Here is a 21271-nt window from a genome sequence, read left to right on the forward strand (position 1 = left end):
GGGAGTATCGAGTTGATCATTATACATGAAGAAATAACCAATTTCATCGTTTGGTTTATGTTTTACACGCGTTTTAAATTTTATTGCCGAAATCGCTTTTTCTCGCCGAGATAAGCACGTTTTCTGAAATGCCGCTCTCCCGTCACTCTGGTTAAAGTGTTATGAAAAAAAAGGCTGTTGGGGGCTAGGGAGTATCGAGTTGATCATTATACATGAAGAAATAACCAATTTCATCGTTTGGTTTATGTTTTACACGCGTTTTAAATTTTATTGCCGAAATCGCTTTTCTCGCCGAGATAAGCACGTTTTCTGAAATGCCGCTCTCCCGTCACTCTGGTTAAAGTGTTATGAAAAAAAAGGCTGTTGGGGGCTAGGGAGTATCGAGTTGATCATTATACATGAAGAAATAACCAATTTCATCGTTTGGTTTATGTTTTACACGCGTTTTAAATTTTATTGCCGAAATCGCTTTTTCTCGCCGAGATAAGCACGTTTTCTGAAATGCCGCTCTCCCGTCACTCTGGTTAAAGTGTTATGAAAAAAAAGGCTGTTGGGGGCTAGGGAGTATCGAGTTGATCATTATACATGAAGAAATAACCAATTTCATCGTTTGGTTTATGTTTTACACGCGTTTTAAATTTTATTGCCGAAATCGCTTTTTCTCGCCGAGATAAGCACGTTTTCTGAAATGCCGCTCTCCCGTCACTCTGGTTAAAGTGTTATGAAAAAAAAGGCTGTTGGGGGCTAGGGAGTATCGAGTTGATCATTATACATGAAGAAATAACCAATTTCATCGTTTGGTTTATGTTTTACACGCGTTTTAAATTTTATTGCCGAAATCGCTTTTTCTCGCCGAGATAAGCACGTTTTCTGAAATGCCGCTCTCCCGTCACTCTGGTTAAAGTGTTATGAAAAAAAAGGCTGTTGGGGGCTAGGGAGTATCGAGTTGATCATTATACATGAAGAAATAACCAATTTCATCGTTTGGTTTATGTTTTACACGCGTTTTAAATTTTATTGCCGAAATCGCTTTTTCTCGCCGAGATAAGCACGTTTTCTGAAATGCCGCTCTCCCGTCACTCTGGTTAAAGTGTTATGAAAAAAAAGGCTGTTGGGGGCTAGGGAGTATCGAGTTGATCATTATACATGAAGAAATAACCAATTTCATCGTTTGGTTTATGTTTTACACGCGTTTTAAATTTTATTGCCGAAATCGCTTTTTCTCGCCGAGATAAGCACGTTTTCTGAAATGCCGCTCTCCCGTCACTCTGGTTAAAGTGTTATGAAAAAAAAGGCTGTTGGGGGCTAGGGAGTATCGAGTTGATCATTATACATGAAGAAATAACCAATTTCATCGTTTGGTTTATGTTTTACACGCGTTTTAAATTTTATTGCCGAAATCGCTTTTTCTCGCCGAGATAAGCACGTTTTCTGAAATGCCGCTCTCCCGTCACTCTGGTTAAAGTGTTATGAAAAAAAAGGCTGTTGGGGGCTAGGGAGTATCGAGTTGATCATTATACATGAAGAAATAACCAATTTCATCGTTTGGTTTATGTTTTACACGCGTTTTAAATTTTATTGCCGAAATCGCTTTTTCTCGCCGAGATAAGCACGTTTTCTGAAATGCCGCTCTCCCGTCACTCTGGTTAAAGTGTTATGAAAAAAAAGGCTGTTGGGGGCTAGGGAGTATCGAGTTGATCATTATACATGAAGAAATAACCAATTTCATCGTTTGGTTTATGTTTTACACGCGTTTTAAATTTTATTGCCGAAATCGCTTTTTCTCGCCGAGATAAGCACGTTTTCTGAAATGCCGCTCTCCCGTCACTCTGGTTAAAGTGTTATGAAAAAAAAGGCTGTTGGGGGCTAGGGAGTATCGAGTTGATCATTATACATGAAGAAATAACCAATTTCATCGTTTGGTTTATGTTTTACACGCGTTTTAAATTTTATTGCCGAAATCGCTTTTTCTCGCCGAGATAAGCACGTTTTCTGAAATGCCGCTCTCCCGTCACTCTGGTTAAAGTGTTATGAAAAAAAAGGCTGTTGGGGGCTAGGGAGTATCGAGTTGATCATTATACATGAAGAAATAACCAATTTCATCGTTTGGTTTATGTTTTACACGCGTTTTAAATTTTATTGCCGAAATCGCTTTTTCTCGCCGAGATAAGCACGTTTTCTGAAATGCCGCTCTCCCGTCACTCTGGTTAAAGTGTTATGAAAAAAAAGGCTGTTGGGGGCTAGGGAGTATCGAGTTGATCATTATACATGAAGAAATAACCAATTTCATCGTTTGGTTTATGTTTTACACGCGTTTTAAATTTTATTGCCGAAATCGCTTTTTCTCGCCGAGATAAGCACGTTTTCTGAAATGCCGCTCTCCCGTCACTGTGGTTAAAGTGTTATGAAAAAAAAGGCTGTTGGGGGCTAGGGAGTATCAAGTTGATCATTATACATGAAGAAATAACCAATTTCATCGTTTGGTTTATGTTTTACACGCGTTTTAAATTTTATTGCCGAAATCGCTTTTTCTCGCCGAGATAAGCACGTTTTCTGAAATGCCGCTCTCCCGTCACTCTGGTTAAAGTGTTATGAAAAAAAAGGCTGTTGGGGGCTAGGGAGTATCGAGTTGATCATTATACATGAAGAAAAAACCAATTTCATCGTTTGGTTTATGTTTTACACGCGTTTTAAATTTTATTGCCGAAATCGCTTTTTCTCGCCGAGATAAGCACGTTTTCTGAAATGCCGCTCTCCCGTCACTCTGGTTAAAGTGTTATGAAAAAAAAGGCTGTTGGGGGCTAGGGAGTATCGAGTTGATCATTATACATGAAGAAATAACCAATTTCATCGTTTGGTTTATGTTTTACACGCGTTTTAAATTTTATTGCCGAAATCGCTTTTTCTCGCCGAGATAAGCACGTTTTCTGAAATGCCGCTCTCCCGTCACTGTGGTTAAAGTGTTATGAAAAAAAAGGCTGTTGGGGGCTAGGGAGTATCGAGTTGATCATTATACATGAAGAAATAACCAATTTCATCGTTTGGTTTATGTTTTACACGCGTTTTAAATTTTATTGCCGAAATCGCTTTTTCTCGCCGAGATAAGCATGTTTTCTGAAATGCCGCTCTCCCGTCACTCTGGTTAAAGTGTTATGAAAAAAAACGCTGTTGGGGGCTAGGGAGTATCGAGTTGATCATTATACATGAAGAAATAACCAATTTCATCGTTTGGTTTATGTTTTACACGCGTTTTAAATTTTATTGCCGAAATCGCTTTTTCTCGCCGAGATAAGCACGTTTTCTGAAATGCCGCTCTCCCGTCACTCTGGTTAAAGTGTTATGAAAAAAAAGGCTGTTGGGGGCTAGGGAGTATCGAGTTGATCATTATACATGAAGAAATAACCAATTTCATCGTTTGGTTTATGTTTTACACCTGTTTTAAATTTTATTGCCGAAATCGCTTTTTCTCGCCGAGATAAGCACGTTTTCTGAAATGCCGCTCTCCCGTCACTCTGGTTAAAGTGTTATGAAAAAAAAGGCTGTTGGGGGCTAGGGAGTATCGAGTTGATCATTATACATGAAGAAATAACCAATTTCATCGTTTGGTTTATGTTTTACACGCGTTTTAAATTTTATTGCCGAAATCGCTTTTTCTCGCCGAGATAAGCATGTTTTCTGAAATGCCGCTCTCCCGTCACTCTGGTTAAAGTGTTATGAAAAAAAACGCTGTTGGGGGCTAGGGAGTATCGAGTTGATCATTATACATGAAGAAATAACCAATTTCATCGTTTGGTTTATGTTTTACACGCGTTTTAAATTTTATTGCCGAAATCGCTTTTTCTCGCCGAGATAAGCACGTTTTCTGAAATGCCGCTCTCCCGTCACTCTGGTTAAAGTGTTATGAAAAAAAAGGCTGTTGGGGGCTAGGGAGTATCGAGTTGATCATTATACATGAAGAAATAACCAATTTCATCGTTTGGTTTATGTTTTACACCTGTTTTAAATTTTATTGCCGAAATCGCTTTTTCTCGCCGAGATAAGCACGTTTTCTGAAATGCCGCTCTCCCGTCACTCTGGTTAAAGTGTTATGAAAAAAAAGGCTGTTGGGGGCTAGGGAGTATCGAGTTGATCATTATACATGAAGAAATAACCAATTTCATCGTTTGGTTTATGTTTTACACGCGTTTTAAATTTTATTGCCGAAATCGCTTTTTCTCGCCGAGATAAGCACGTTTTCTGAAATGCCGCTCTCCCGTCACTCTGGTTAAAGTGTTATGAAAAAAAAGGCTGTTGGGGGCTAGGGAGTATCGAGTTGATCATTATACATGAAGAAATAACCAATTTCATCGTTTGGTTTATGTTTTACACGCGTTTTAAATTTTATTGCCGAAATCGCTTTTTCTCGCCGAGATAAGCACGTTTTCTGAAATGCCGCTCTCCCGTCACTCTGGTTAAAGTGTTATGAAAAAAAAGGCTGTTGGGGGCTAGGGAGTATCGAGTTGATCATTATACATGAAGAAATAACCAATTTCATCGTTTGGTTTATGTTTTACACGCGTTTTAAATTTTATTGCCGAAATCGCTTTTTCTCGCCGAGATAAGCACGTTTTCTGAAATGCCGCTCTCCCGTCACTGTGGTTAAAGTGTTATGAAAAAAAAGGCTGTTGGGGGCTAGGGAGTATCGAGTTGATCATTATACATGAAGAAATAACCAATTTCATCGTTTGGTTTATGTTTTACACGCGTTTTAAATTTTATTGCCGAAATCGCTTTTTCTCGCCGAGATAAGCACGTTTTCTGAAATGCCGCTCTCCCGTCACTCTGGTTAAAGTGTTATGAAAAAAAAGGCTGTTGGGGGCTAGGGAGTATCGAGTTGATCATTATACATGAAGAAATAACCAATTTCATCGTTTGGTTTATGTTTTACACCTGTTTTAAATTTTATTGCCGAAATCGCTTTTTCTCGCCGAGATAAGCACGTTTTCTGAAATGCCGCTCTCCCGTCACTCTGGTTAAAGTGTTATGAAAAAAAAGGCTGTTGGGGGCTAGGGAGTATCGAGTTGATCATTATACATGAAGAAATAACCAATTTCATCGTTTGGTTTATGTTTTACACGCGTTTTAAATTTTATTGCCGAAATCGCTTTTTCTCGCCGAGATAAGCATGTTTTCTGAAATGCCGCTCTCCCGTCACTCTGGTTAAAGTGTTATGAAAAAAAACGCTGTTGGGGGCTAGGGAGTATCGAGTTGATCATTATACATGAAGAAATAACCAATTTCATCGTTTGGTTTATGTTTTACACGCGTTTTAAATTTTATTGCCGAAATCGCTTTTTCTCGCCGAGATAAGCACGTTTTCTGAAATGCCGCTCTCCCGTCACTCTGGTTAAAGTGTTATGAAAAAAAAGGCTGTTGGGGGCTAGGGAGTATCGAGTTGATCATTATACATGAAGAAATAACCAATTTCATCGTTTGGTTTATGTTTTACACCTGTTTTAAATTTTATTGCCGAAATCGCTTTTTCTCGCCGAGATAAGCACGTTTTCTGAAATGCCGCTCTCCCGTCACTCTGGTTAAAGTGTTATGAAAAAAAAGGCTGTTGGGGGCTAGGGAGTATCGAGTTGATCATTATACATGAAGAAATAACCAATTTCATCGTTTGGTTTATGTTTTACACGCGTTTTAAATTTTATTGCCGAAATCGCTTTTTCTCGCCGAGATAAGCACGTTTTCTGAAATGCCGCTCTCCCGTCACTCTGGTTAAAGTGTTATGAAAAAAAAGGCTGTTGGGGGCTAGGGAGTATCGAGTTGATCATTATACATGAAGAAATAACCAATTTCATCGTTTGGTTTATGTTTTACACGCGTTTTAAATTTTATTGCCGAAATCGCTTTTTCTCGCCGAGATAAGCACGTTTTCTGAAATGCCGCTCTCCCGTCACTCTGGTTAAAGTGTTATGAAAAAAAAGGCTGTTGGGGGCTAGGGAGTATCGAGTTGATCATTATACATGAAGAAATAACCAATTTCATCGTTTGGTTTATGTTTTACACGCGTTTTAAATTTTATTGCCGAAATCGCTTTTTCTCGCCGAGATAAGCACGTTTTCTGAAATGCCGCTCTCCCGTCACTGTGGTTAAAGTGTTATGAAAAAAAAGGCTGTTGGGGGCTAGGGAGTATCGAGTTGATCATTATACATGAAGAAATAACCAATTTCATCGTTTGGTTTATGTTTTACACGCGTTTTAAATTTTATTGCCGAAATCGCTTTTTCTCGCCGAGATAAGCATGTTTTCTGAAATGCCGCTCTCCCGTCACTCTGGTTAAAGTGTTATGAAAAAAAACGCTGTTGGGGGCTAGGGAGTATCGAGTTGATCATTATACATGAAGAAATAACCAATTTCATCGTTTGGTTTATGTTTTACACGCGTTTTAAATTTTATTGCCGAAATCGCTTTTTCTCGCCGAGATAAGCACGTTTTCTGAAATGCCGCTCTCCCGTCACTCTGGTTAAAGTGTTATGAAAAAAAAGGCTGTTGGGGGCTAGGGAGTATCGAGTTGATCATTATACATGAAGAAATAACCAATTTCATCGTTTGGTTTATGTTTTACACCTGTTTTAAATTTTATTGCCGAAATCGCTTTTTCTCGCCGAGATAAGCACGTTTTCTGAAATGCCGCTCTCCCGTCACTCTGGTTAAAGTGTTATGAAAAAAAAGGCTGTTGGGGGCTAGGGAGTATCGAGTTGATCATTATACATGAAGAAATAACCAATTTCATCGTTTGGTTTATGTTTTACACGCGTTTTAAATTTTATTGCCGAAATCGCTTTTTCTCGCCGAGATAAGCATGTTTTCTGAAATGCCGCTCTCCCGTCACTCTGGTTAAAGTGTTATGAAAAAAAAGGCTGTTGGGGGCTAGGGAGTATCGAGTTGATCATTATACATGAAGAAATAACCAATTTCATCGTTTGGTTTATGTTTTACACGCGTTTTAAATTTTATTGCCGAAATCGCTTTTTCTCGCCGAGATAAGCACGTTTTCTGAAATGCCGCTCTCCCGTCACTGTGGTTAAAGTGTTATGAAAAAAAAGGCTGTTGGGGGCTAGGGAGTATCGAGTTGATCATTATACATGAAGAAATAACCAATTTCATCGTTTGGTTTATGTTTTACACGCGTTTTAAATTTTATTGCCGAAATCGCTTTTTCTCGCCGAGATAAGCATGTTTTCTGAAATGCCGCTCTCCCGTCACTCTGGTTAAAGTGTTATGAAAAAAAACGCTGTTGGGGGCTAGGGAGTATCGAGTTGATCATTATACATGAAGAAATAACCAATTTCATCGTTTGGTTTATGTTTTACACGCGTTTTAAATTTTATTGCCGAAATCGCTTTTTCTCGCCGAGATAAGCACGTTTTCTGAAATGCCGCTCTCCCGTCACTCTGGTTAAAGTGTTATGAAAAAAAGGCTGTTGGGGGCTAGGGAGTATCGAGTTGATCATTATACATGAAGAAATAACCAATTTCATCGTTTGGTTTATGTTTTACACCTGTTTTAAATTTTATTGCCGAAATCGCTTTTTCTCGCCGAGATAAGCACGTTTTCTGAAATGCCGCTCTCCCGTCACTCTGGTTAAAGTGTTATGAAAAAAAAGGCTGTTGGGGGCTAGGGAGTATCGAGTTGATCATTATACATGAAGAAATAACCAATTTCATCGTTTGGTTTATGTTTTACACGCGTTTTAAATTTTATTGCCGAAATCGCTTTTTCTCGCCGAGATAAGCATGTTTTCTGAAATGCCGCTCTCCCGTCACTCTGGTTAAAGTGTTATGAAAAAAAACGCTGTTGGGGGCTAGGGAGTATCGAGTTGATCATTATACATGAAGAAATAACCAATTTCATCGTTTGGTTTATGTTTTACACGCGTTTTAAATTTTATTGCCGAAATCGCTTTTTCTCGCCGAGATAAGCACGTTTTCTGAAATGCCGCTCTCCCGTCACTCTGGTTAAAGTGTTATGAAAAAAAAGGCTGTTGGGGGCTAGGGAGTATCGAGTTGATCATTATACATGAAGAAATAACCAATTTCATCGTTTGGTTTATGTTTTACACCTGTTTTAAATTTTATTGCCGAAATCGCTTTTTCTCGCCGAGATAAGCACGTTTTCTGAAATGCCGCTCTCCCGTCACTCTGGTTAAAGTGTTATGAAAAAAAAGGCTGTTGGGGGCTAGGGAGTATCGAGTTGATCATTATACATGAAGAAATAACCAATTTCATCGTTTGGTTTATGTTTTACACGCGTTTTAAATTTTATTGCCGAAATCGCTTTTTCTCGCCGAGATAAGCACGTTTTCTGAAATGCCGCTCTCCCGTCACTCTGGTTAAAGTGTTATGAAAAAAAAGGCTGTTGGGGGCTAGGGAGTATCGAGTTGATCATTATACATGAAGAAATAACCAATTTCATCGTTTGGTTTATGTTTTACACGCGTTTTAAATTTTATTGCCGAAATCGCTTTTTCTCGCCGAGATAAGCACGTTTTCTGAAATGCCGCTCTCCCGTCACTCTGGTTAAAGTGTTATGAAAAAAAAGGCTGTTGGGGGCTAGGGAGTATCGAGTTGATCATTATACATGAAGAAATAACCAATTTCATCGTTTGGTTTATGTTTTACACGCGTTTTAAATTTTATTGCCGAAATCGCTTTTTCTCGCCGAGATAAGCACGTTTTCTGAAATGCCGCTCTCCCGTCACTGTGGTTAAAGTGTTATGAAAAAAAAGGCTGTTGGGGGCTAGGGAGTATCGAGTTGATCATTATACATGAAGAAATAACCAATTTCATCGTTTGGTTTATGTTTTACACGCGTTTTAAATTTTATTGCCGAAATCGCTTTTTCTCGCCGAGATAAGCATGTTTTCTGAAATGCCGCTCTCCCGTCACTCTGGTTAAAGTGTTATGAAAAAAAACGCTGTTGGGGGCTAGGGAGTATCGAGTTGATCATTATACATGAAGAAATAACCAATTTCATCGTTTGGTTTATGTTTTACACGCGTTTTAAATTTTATTGCCGAAATCGCTTTTTCTCGCCGAGATAAGCACGTTTTCTGAAATGCCGCTCTCCCGTCACTCTGGTTAAAGTGTTATGAAAAAAAAGGCTGTTGGGGGCTAGGGAGTATCGAGTTGATCATTATACATGAAGAAATAACCAATTTCATCGTTTGGTTTATGTTTTACACCTGTTTTAAATTTTATTGCCGAAATCGCTTTTTCTCGCCGAGATAAGCACGTTTTCTGAAATGCCGCTCTCCCGTCACTCTGGTTAAAGTGTTATGAAAAAAAAGGCTGTTGGGGGCTAGGGAGTATCGAGTTGATCATTATACATGAAGAAATAACCAATTTCATCGTTTGGTTTATGTTTTACACGCGTTTTAAATTTTATTGCCGAAATCGCTTTTTCTCGCCGAGATAAGCATGTTTTCTGAAATGCCGCTCTCCCGTCACTCTGGTTAAAGTGTTATGAAAAAAAACGCTGTTGGGGGCTAGGGAGTATCGAGTTGATCATTATACATGAAGAAATAACCAATTTCATCGTTTGGTTTATGTTTTACACGCGTTTTAAATTTTATTGCCGAAATCGCTTTTTCTCGCCGAGATAAGCACGTTTTCTGAAATGCCGCTCTCCCGTCACTCTGGTTAAAGTGTTATGAAAAAAAAAGGCTGTTGGGGGCTAGGGAGTATCGAGTTGATCATTATACATGAAGAAATAACCAATTTCATCGTTTGGTTTATGTTTTACACCTGTTTTAAATTTTATTGCCGAAATCGCTTTTTCTCGCCGAGATAAGCACGTTTTCTGAAATGCCGCTCTCCCGTCACTCTGGTTAAAGTGTTATGAAAAAAAAGGCTGTTGGGGGCTAGGGAGTATCGAGTTGATCATTATACATGAAGAAATAACCAATTTCATCGTTTGGTTTATGTTTTACACGCGTTTTAAATTTTATTGCCGAAATCGCTTTTTCTCGCCGAGATAAGCACGTTTTCTGAAATGCCGCTCTCCCGTCACTCTGGTTAAAGTGTTATGAAAAAAAAGGCTGTTGGGGGCTAGGGAGTATCGAGTTGATCATTATACATGAAGAAATAACCAATTTCATCGTTTGGTTTATGTTTTGCACGCGTTTTAAATTTTATTGCCGAAATCGCTTTTTCTCGCCGAGATAAGCACGTTTTCTGAAATGCCGCTCTCCCGTCACTCTGGTTAAAGTGTTATGAAAAAAAAGGCTGTTGGGGGCTAGGGAGTATCGAGTTGATCATTATACATGAAGAAATAACCAATTTCATCGTTTGGTTTATGTTTTACACGCGTTTTAAATTTTATTGCCGAAATCGCTTTTTCTCGCCGAGATAAGCACGTTTTCTGAAATGCCGCTCTCCCGTCACTCTGGTTAAAGTGTTATGAAAAAAAAGGCTGTTGGGGGCTAGGGAGTATCGAGTTGATCATTATACATGAAGAAATAACCCATTTCATCGTTTGGTTTATGTTTTACACGCGTTTTAAATTTTATTGCCGAAATCGCTTTTTCTCGCCGAGATAAGCACGTTTTCTGAAATGCCGCTCTCCCGTCACTCTGGTTAAAGTGTTATGAAAAAAAAGGCTGTTGGGGGCTAGGGAGTATCGAGTTGATCATTATACATGAAGAAATAACCAATTTCATCGTTTGGTTTATGTTTTACACGCGTTTTAAATTTTATTGCCGAAATCGCTTTTTCTCGCCGAGATAAGCACGTTTTCTGAAATGCCGCTCTCCCGTCACTCTGGTTAAAGTGTTATGAAAAAAAAGGCTGTTGGGGGCTAGGGAGTATCGAGTTGATCATTATACATGAAGAAATAACCAATTTCATCGTTTGGTTTATGTTTTACACGCGTTTTAAATTTTATTGCCGAAATCTTTTTCTCGCCGAGATAAGCACGTTTTCTGAAATGCCGCTCTCCCGTCACTCTGGTTAAAGTGTTATGAAAAAAAAGGCTGTTGGGGGCTAGGGAGTATCGAGTTGATCATTATACATGAAGAAATAACCAATTTCATCGTTTGGTTTATGTTTTACACGCGTTTTAAATTTTATTGCCGAAATCGCTTTTTCTCGCCGAGATAAGCACGTTTTCTGAAATGCCGCTCTCCCGTCACTCTGGTTAAAGTGTTATGAAAAAAAAGGCTGTTGGGGGCTAGGGAGTATCGAGTTGATCATTATACATGAAGAAATAACCAATTTCATCGTTTGGTTTATGTTTTACACGCGTTTTAAATTTTATTGCCGAAATCGCTTTTTCTCGCCGAGATAAGCACGTTTTCTGAAATGCCGCTCTCCCGTCACTCTGGTTAAAGTGTTATGAAAAAAAAAGGCTGTTGGGGGCTAGGGAGTATCGAGTTGATCATTATACATGAAGAAATAACCAATTTCATCGTTTGGTTTATGTTTTACACGCGTTTTAAATTTTATTGCCGAAATCGCTTTTTCTCGCCGAGATAAGCACGTTTTCTGAAATGCCGCTCTCCCGTCACTCTGGTTAAAGTGTTATGAAAAAAAAGGCTGTTGGGGGCTAGGGAGTATCGAGTTGATCATTATACATGAAGAAATAACCAATTTCATCGTTTGGTTTATGTTTTACACGCGTTTTAAATTTTATTGCCGAAATCGCTTTTTCTCGCCGAGATAAGCACGTTTTCTGAAATGCCGCTCTCCCGTCACTCTGGTTAAAGTGTTATGAAAAAAAAGGCTGTTGGGGGCTAGGGAGTATCGAGTTGATCATTATACATGAAGAAATAACCCATTTCATCGTTTGGTTTATGTTTTACACGCGTTTTAAATTTTATTGCCGAAATCGCTTTTTCTCGCCGAGATAAGCACGTTTTCTGAAATGCCGCTCTCCCGTCACTCTGGTTAAAGTGTTATGAAAAAAAAGGCTGTTGGGGGCTAGGGAGTATCGAGTTGATCATTATACATGAAGAAATAACCAATTTCATCGTTTGGTTTATGTTTTACACGCGTTTTAAATTTTATTGCCGAAATCGCTTTTTCTCGCCGAGATAAGCACGTTTTCTGAAATGCCGCTCTCCCGTCACTCTGGTTAAAGTGTTGTGAAAATAAAGGCTGTTGGGGGCTAGGGAGTATCGAGTTGATCATTATACATGAAGAAATAACCAATTTCATCGTTTGGTTTATGTTTTACACGCGTTTTAAATTTTATTGCCGAAATCGCTTTTTCTCGCCGAGATAAGCACGTTTTCTGAAATGCCGCTCTCCCGTCACTCTGGTTAAAGTGTTATGAAAAAAAAGACTGTTGGGGGCTAGGGAGTATTGAGTTGATCATTATACATGAAGAAATAACCAATTTCATCGTTTGGTTTATGTTTTACACGCGTTTTAAATTTTATTGCCGAAATCGCTTTTTCTCGCCGAGATAAGCACGTTTTCTGAAATGCCACTCTCCCGTCACTCTGGTTAAAGTGTTATGAAAAAAAAAGGCTGTTGGGGGCTAGGGAGTATCGAGTTGATCATTATACATGAAGAAATAACCAATTTCATCGTTTGGTTTATGTTTTACACGCGTTTTAAATTTTATTGCCGAAATCGCTTTTTCTCGCCGAGATAAGCACGTTTTCTGAAATGCCGCTCTCCCGTCACTCTGGTTAAAGTGTTATGAAAAAAAAGGCTGTTGGGGGCTAGGGAGTATCGAGTTGATCATTATACATGAAGAAATAACCAATTTCATCGTTTGGTTTATGTTTTACACGCGTTTTAAATTTTATTGCCGAAATCGCTTTTTCTCGCCGAGATAAGCACGTTTTCTGAAATGCCGCTCTCCCGTCACTCTGGTTAAAGTGTTATGAAAAAAAAGGCTGTTGGGGGCTAGGGAGTATCGAGTTGATCATTATACATGAAGAAATAACCAATTTCATCGTTTGGTTTATGTTTTACACGCGTTTTAAATTTTATTGCCGAAATCGCTTTTTCTCGCCGAGATAAGCATGTTTTCTGAAATGCCGCTCTCCCGTCACTCTGGTTAAAGTGTTATGAAAAAAAACGCTGTTGGGGGCTAGGGAGTATCGAGTTGATCATTATACATGAAGAAATAACCAATTTCATCGTTTGGTTTATGTTTTACACGCGTTTTAAATTTTATTGCCGAAATCGCTTTTTCTCGCCGAGATAAGCACGTTTTCTGAAATGCCGCTCTCCCGTCACTCTGGTTAAAGTGTTATGAAAAAAAAGGCTGTTGGGGGCTAGGGAGTATCGAGTTGATCATTATACATGAAGAAATAACCAATTTCATCGTTTGGTTTATGTTTTACACGCGTTTTAAATTTTATTGCCGAAATCGCTTTTTCTCGCCGAGATAAGCACGTTTTCTGAAATGCCGCTCTCCCGTCACTCTGGTTAAAGTGTTATGAAAAAAAAGGCTGTTGGGGGCTAGGGAGTATCGAGTTGATCATTATACATGAAGAAATAACCAATTTCATCGTTTGGTTTATGTTTTACACGCGTTTTAAATTTTATTGCCGAAATCGCTTTTTCTCGCCGAGATAAGCACGTTTTCTGAAATGCCGCTCTCCCGTCACTCTGGTTAAAGTGTTATGAAAAAAAAGGCTGTTGGGGGCTAGGGAGTATCGAGTTGATCATTATACATGAAGAAATAACCAATTTCATCGTTTGGTTTATGTTTTACACGCGTTTTAAATTTTATTGCCGAAATCGCTTTTTCTCGCCGAGATAAGCACGTTTTCTGAAATGCCGCTCTCCCGTCACTCTGGTTAAAGTGTTATGAAAAAAAAGGCTGTTGGGGGCTAGGGAGTATCGAGTTGATCATTATACAATAAGAAATAACCAATGTCATCGTTTGGTTTATGTTTTACACGCGTTTTAAATTTTATTGCCGAAATCGCTTTTTCTCGCCGAAATAAGCACGTTTTCTGAAATGCCGCTCTCCCGTCACTCTGGTTAAAGTGTTATGGAAAAAAAGGCTGTTGGGGGCTAGGGAGTATCGAGTTGATTATTATACATGAAGAAATAACCAATTTCATTGTTTGGTTTATGTTTTACACGCATTTTAAATTTTATTGCCGAAATCGCTTTTTCTCGCCGAGATAAGCACGTTTTCTGAAATGCCGTTCTCCCGTCACTCTGGTTAAAGTGTTATGAAAAAAAAGGCTGTTGGGGGCTAGGGAGTATCGAGTTGATCATTATACATGAAGAAATAACCAATTTCATCGTTTGGTTTATGTTTTACACGCGTTTTAAATTTTATTGCCGAAATCGCTTTTTCTCGCCGAGATAAGCACGTTTTCTGAAATGCCGCTCTCCTGTCACTCTGGTTAAAGTGTTATAAAAAAAAAAAAAGGCTGTTGGGGGCTAGGGAGTATCGAGTTGATCATTATACATGAAGAAATAACCAATTTCATCGTTTGGTTTATGTTTTACACGCGTTTTAAATTTTATTGCCGAAATCGCTTTTTCTCGCCGAGATAAGCACGTTTTCTGAAATGCCGCTCTCCCGTCACTCTGGTTAAAGTGTTATGAAAAAAAAGGCTGTTGGGGGCTAGGGAGTATCGAGTTGATCATTATACATGAAGAAATAACCAATTTCATCGTTTGGTTTATGTTTTACACGCGTTTTAAATTTTATTGCCGAAATCGCTTTTTCTCGCCGAGATAAGCACGTTTTCTGAAATGCCGCTCTCCCGTCACTCTGGTTAAAGTGTTATGAAAAAAAAGGCTGTTGGGGGCTAGGGAGTATCGAGTTGATCATTATACATGAAGAAATAACCAATTTCATCGTTTGGTTTATGTTTTACACGCGTTTTAAATTTTATTGCTGAAATCGCTTTTTCTCGCCGAGATAAGCACGTTTTCTGAAATGCCGCTCTCCCGTCACTCTGGCTAAAGTGTTATGAAAAAAAAGGCTGTTGGGGGCTAGGGAGTATCGAGTTGATCATTATACATGAAGAAATAACCAATTTTTATCGTTTGGTTTATGTTTTACACGCGTTTTAAATTTTATTGCCGAAATCGCTTTTTCTCGCCGAGATAAGCACGTTTTCTGAAATGCCGGTCTCCCGTCACTCTGGTTAAAGTATTATGAAAAAAAAGGCTGTTGGGGGCTAGGGAGTATCGAGTTGATCATTATACATGAAGAAATAACCAATTTCATCGTTTGGTTTATGTTTTACACGCGTTTTAAATTTTATTGCCGAAATCGCTTTTTCTCGCCGAGATAAGCACGTTTTCTGAAATGCCGCTCTCCCGTCACTCTGGTTAAAGTGTTATGAAAAAAAAGGCTGTTGGGGGCTAGGGAGTATCGAGTTGATCATTATACATGAAGAAATAACCAATTTCATCGTTTGGTTTATGTTTTACACGCGTTTTAAATTTTATTGCCGAAATCGCTTTTTCTCGCCGAGATAAGCACGTTTTCTGAAATGCCGCTTTCCCGTCACTCTGGTTAAAGTGTTATGAAAAAAAAGGCTGTTGGGGGCTAGGGAGTATCGAGTTGATCATTATACATGAAGAAATAACCAATTTCATCGTTTGGTTTAAGTTTTACACGCGTTTTAAATTTTATTGCCGAAATCGCTTTTTCTCGCCGAGATAAGCACGTTTTCTGAAATGCCGCTCTCCCGTCACTCTGGTTAAAGTGTTATGAAAAAAAAGGCTGTTGGGGGCTAGGGAGTATCGAGTTGATCATTATACATGAAGAAATAACCAATTTCATCGTTTGGTTTATGTTTTACACGCGTTTTAAATTTTATTGCCGAAATCGCTTTTTCTCGCCGAGATAAGCACGTTTTCTGAAATGCCGCTTTCCCGTCACTCTGGTTAAAGTGTTATGAAAAAAAAGGCTGTTGGGGGCTAGGGAGTATCGAGTTGATCATTATACATGAAGAAATAACCAATTTCATCGTTTGGTTTATGTTTTACACGCGTTTTAAATTTTATTGCCGAAATCGCTTTTTCTCGCCGAGATAAGCACGTTTTCTGAAATGCCGCTCTCCCGTCACTCTGGTTAAAGTGTTGTGAAAAAAAAGGCTGTTGGGGGCTAGGGAGTATCGAGTTGATCATTATACATGAAGAAATAACCAATTTCATCGTTTGGTTTATGTTTTACACGCGTTTTAAATTTTATTGCCGAAATCGCTTTTTCTCGCCGAGATAAGCACGTTTTCTGAAATGCCGCTCTCCCGTCACTCTGGTTAAAGTGTTATGAAAAAAAAGGCTGTTGGGGGCTAGGGAGTATCGAGTTGATCATTATACATGAAGAAATAACCAATTTCATCGTTTGGTTTATGTTTTACACGCGTTTTAAATTTTATTGCCGAAATCGCTTTTTCTCGCCGAGATAAGCACGTTTTCTGAAATGCCGCTCTCCCGTCACTCTGGTTAAAGTGTTATGAAAAAAAAGGCTGTTGGGGGCTAGGGAGTATCGAGTTGATCATTATACATGAAGAAATAACCAATTTCATCGTTTGGTTTATGTTTTACACGCGTTTTAAATTTTATTGCCGAAATCGCTTTTTCTCGCCGAGATAAGCACGTTTTCTGAAATGCCGCTCTCCCGTCACTCTGGTTAAAGTGTTATGAAAAAAAAGGCTGTTGGGGGCTAGGGAGTATCGAGTTGATCATTATACATGAAGAAATAACCAATTTCATCGTTTGGTTTATGTTTTACACGCGTTTTAAATTTTATTGCTGAAATCGCTTTTTCTCGCCGAGATAAGCACGTTTTCTGAAATGCCGCTCTCCCGTCACTCTGGCTAAAGTGTTATGAAAAAAAAGGCTGTTGGGGGCTAGGGAGTATCGAGTTGATCATTATACATGAAGAAATAACCAATTTTTATCGTTTGGTTTATGTTTTACACGCGTTTTAAATTTTATTGCCGAAATCGCTTTTTCTCGCCGAGATAAGCACGTTTTCTGAAATGCCGGTCTCCCGTCACTCTGGTTAAAGTATTATGAAAAAAAAGGCTGTTGGGGGCTAGGGAGTATCGAGTTGATCATTATACATGAAGAAATAACCAATTTCATCGTTTGGTTTATGTTTTACACGCGTTTTAAATTTTATTGCCGAAATCGCTTTTTCTCGCCGAGATAAGCACGTTTTCTGAAATGCCGCTCTCCCGTCACTCTGGTTAAAGTGTTATGAAAAAAAAGGCTGTTGGGGGCTAGGGAGTATCGAGTTGATCATTATACATGAAGAAAAAACCAATTTCATCGTTTGGTTTATGTTTTACACGCGTTTTAAATTTTATTGCCGAAATCGCTTTTTCTCGCCGAGATAAGCACGTTTTCTGAAATGCCGCTTTCCCGTCACTCTGGTTAAAGTGTTATGAAAAAAAAGGCTGTTGGGGGCTAGGGAGTATCGAGTTGATCATTATACATGAAGAAATAACCAATTTCATCGTTTGGTTTATGTTTTACACGCGTTTTAAATTTTATTGCCAAAATCACTTTTTCTCGCCGAGATAAGCACGTTTTCTGAAATGCCGCTCTCCCGTCACTCTGGTTAAAGTGTTGTGAAAAAAAAGGCTGTTGGGGGCTAGGGAGTATCGAGTTGATCATTATACATGAAGAAATAACCAATTTCATCGTTTGGTTTATGTTTTACACGCGTTTTAAATTTTATTGCCGAAATCGCTTTTTCTCGCCGAGATAAGCACGTTTTCTGAAATGCCGCTCTCCCGTCACTCTGGTTAAAGTGTTATGGAAAAAAAGGCTGTTGGGGGCTAGGGAGTATCGAGTTGATCATTATACATGAAGAAATAACCAATTTCATCGTTTGGTTTATGTTTTACACGCGTTTTAAATTTTATTGCCGAAATCGCTTTTTCTCGCCGAGATAAGCACGTTTTCTGAAATGCCGCTCTCCCGTCACTCTGGTTAAAGTGTTATGAAAAAAAAGGCTGTTGGGGGCTAGGGAGTATCGAGTTGATCATTATACATGAAGAAATAACCAATTTCATCGTTTGGTTTATGTTTTACACGCGTTTTAAATTTTATTGCCGAAATCGCTTTTTCTCGCCGAGATAAGCACGTTTTCTGAAATGCCGCTCTCCCGTCACTCTGGTTAAAGTGTTATGAAAAAAAAGGCTGTTGGGGGCTAGGGAGTATCGAGTTGATCATTATACATGAAGAAATAACCAATTTCATCGTTTGGTTTATGTTTTACACGCGTTTTAAATTTTATTGCCGAAATCGCTTTTTCTCGCCGAGATAAGCACGTTTTCTGAAATGCCGCTCTCCCGTCACTCTGGTTAAAGTGTTATGAAAAAAAAGGCTGTTGGGGGCTAGGGAGTATCGAGTTGATCATTATACATGAAGAAAAAACCAATTTCATCGTTTGGTTTATGTTTTACACGCGTTTTAAATTCTATTGCCGAAATCGCTTTTTCTCGCCGAGATAAGCAAGTTTTCTGAAATGCCGCTCTCCCGTCACTCTGGTTAAAGTGTTATGAAAAAAAAGGCTGTTGGGGGCTAGGGAGTATCGAGTTGATCATTATACATGAAGAAATAACCAATTTCATCGTTTGGTTTATGTTTTACACGCTGCTGAGCTCCAGCTGGATGTGTAAAAAGAACCGGGCTGGTTAAAAAAAGAACCGGGCGACCCGGTAAAATTGCTTAGCCGGGGCTCTGGAAGCCTAACACGGCGTGATCTTGTCCAAAAAGCCGCTGCTGAGCTCCAGCTGGAAGTGTAAAAAGAACCGGGCTGGTTAAAAAAAAGAACCGGGCGACCCGGTAAAATTGCTTAGCCGGGGCTCTGGAAGCCTAACACGGCGTGATCTTGTCCAAAAAGCCGCTGCTGAGCTCCAGCTGGAAGTGTAAAAAGAACCGGGCTGGTTAAAAAAAAGAACCGGGCGGCCCGGTAAAATTGCCTAGCCGGGGTCCTGGAAGCCTAACCCGGCGTGATACTGTGCAAAAAGCCGCTGCTGAGCTCCAGCTGGAAGTGTAAAAAGAACCGGGCTGGTTAAAAAAAGAACCGGGCGACCCGGTAAAATTGCTTAGCCGGGGCTCTGGAAGCCTAACACGGCGTGATCTTGTCCAAAAAGCCGCTGCTGAGCTCCAGCTGGAAGTGTAAAAAGAACCGGACTGGTTCAAAAAAAGAACCGGGCGGGCCGGTAAAATTGCTTAGCCGGGGTCCTGGAAGCCTAACGCGGCGTGATCTTGCCCGAAAGTCGGCCTCTATACTTCCATATTAGGTACCAGGCGCTCAGAGCCAACTTGGCGAAAATTTTCTAAGTGCCCACGGCTCTGCGGGGATTGTGCTTCCGACCCGCGCCGGTTCTCCAGCCGGCCTGAAATAACGCAAAACCAGCCTCTCCCCCTGGAGCTCACAGCCAAAGGCGAAACTTTTCTAAGTGCCTACGGCTCTGCGGGCTTTTGAGTCCGCCCCGCGCCGGTTCGTCGGTCGGCCTCAAAAAGCAAAAAATCAGCCTCTCTCCCTGGAGCTCGACTCGAGTTGATCATTATACATGAAGAAATAACCAATTTCATCGTTTGGTTTATGTTTTACACGCGTTTTAAATTTTATTGCCGAAATCGCTTTTTCTCGCCGAGATAAGCACGTTTTCTGAAATGCCGCTCTCCCGTCACTGTGGTTAAAGTGTTATGAAAAAAAAGGCTGTTGGGGGCTAGGGAGTATCGAGTTGATCATTATACATGAAGAAATAACCAATTTCATCGTTTGGTTTATGTTTTACACGCGTTTTAAATTTTATTGCCGAAATCGCTTTTTCTCGCCGAGATAAGCACGTTTTCTGAAATGCCGCTCTCCCGTCACTCTGGTTAAAGTGTTATGAAAAAAAAGGCTGTTGGGGGCTAGGGAGTATCGAGTTGATCATTATACATGAAGAAAAAACCAATTTCATCGTTTGGTTTATGTTTTACACGCGTTTTAAATTCTATTGCCGAAATCGCTTTTTCTCGCCGAGATAAGCAAGTTTTCTGAAATGCCGCTCTCCCGTCACTCTGGTTAAAGTGTTATGAAAAAAAAGGCTGTTGGGGGCTAGGGAGTATCGAGTTGATCATTATACATGAAGAAATAACCAATTTCATCGTTTGGTTTATGTTTTACACGCGTTTTAAATTTTATTGCCGAAATCGCTTTTTCTCGCCGAGATAAGCACGTTTTCTGAAATGCCGCTCTCCCGTCACTCTGGTTAAAGTGTTATGAAAAAAAAGGCTGTTGGGGGCTAGGGAGTATCGAGTTGATCATTATACATGAAGAAATAACCAATTTCATCGTTTGGTTTATGTTTTACACGCGTTTTAAATTTTATTGCCGAAATCGCTTTTTCTCGCCGAGATAAGCACGTTTTCTGAAATGCCGCTCTCCCGTCACTCTGGTTAAAGTGTTATGAAAAAAAAGGCTGTTGTGGGCTAGGGAGTATCGAGTTGATCATTATACATGAAGAAATAACCAATTTCATCGTTTGGTTTATGTTTTACACGCGTTTTAAATTTTATTGCCGAAATCGCTTTTTCTCGCCGAGATAAGCACGTTTTCTGAAATGCCGCTCTCCCGTCACTCTGGTTAAAGTGTTATGAAAAAAAAGGCTGTTGGGGGCTAGGGAGTATCGAGTTGATCATTATACATGAAGAAATAACCAATTTCATCGTTTGGTTTATGTTTTACACGCGTTTTAAATTTTATTGCCGAAATCGCTTTTTCTCGCCGAGATAAGCACGTTTTCTGAAATGCCGCTCTCCCGTCACTCTGGTTAAAGTGTTATGAAAAAAAAAGGCTGTTGGGGGCTAGGGAGTATCGAGTTGATCATTATACATGAAGAAATAACCAATTTCATCGTTTGGTTTATGTTTTACACGCGTTTTAAATTTTATTGCCGAAATCGCTTTTTCTCGCCGAGATAAGCACGTTTTCTGAAATGCCGCTCTCCCGTCACTCTGGTTAAAGTGTTATGAAAAAAAAGGCTGTTGGGGGCTAGGGAGTATCGAGTTGATCATTATACATGAAGAAATAACCAATTTCATCGTTTGGTTTATGTTTTACACGCGTTTTAAATTTTATTGCCGAAATCGCTTTTTCTCGCCGAGATAAGCACGTTTTCTGAAATGCCGCTCTCCCGTCACTCTGGTTAAAGTGTTATGAAAAAAAAGGCTGTTGGGGGCTAGGGAGTATCGAGTTGATCATTATACATGAAGAAATAACCAATTTCATCGTTTGGTTTATGTTTTACACGCGTTTTAAATTTTATTGCCGAAATCGCTTT

This window comes from Syngnathus leptorhynchus, chromosome 3 (assembly GCF_054491065.1).
Source record: "Syngnathus leptorhynchus isolate UIUO chromosome 3, UIUO_Slep, whole genome shotgun sequence".
In the NCBI taxonomy this organism is placed as follows: domain Eukaryota; kingdom Metazoa; phylum Chordata; class Actinopteri; order Syngnathiformes; family Syngnathidae; genus Syngnathus; species Syngnathus leptorhynchus.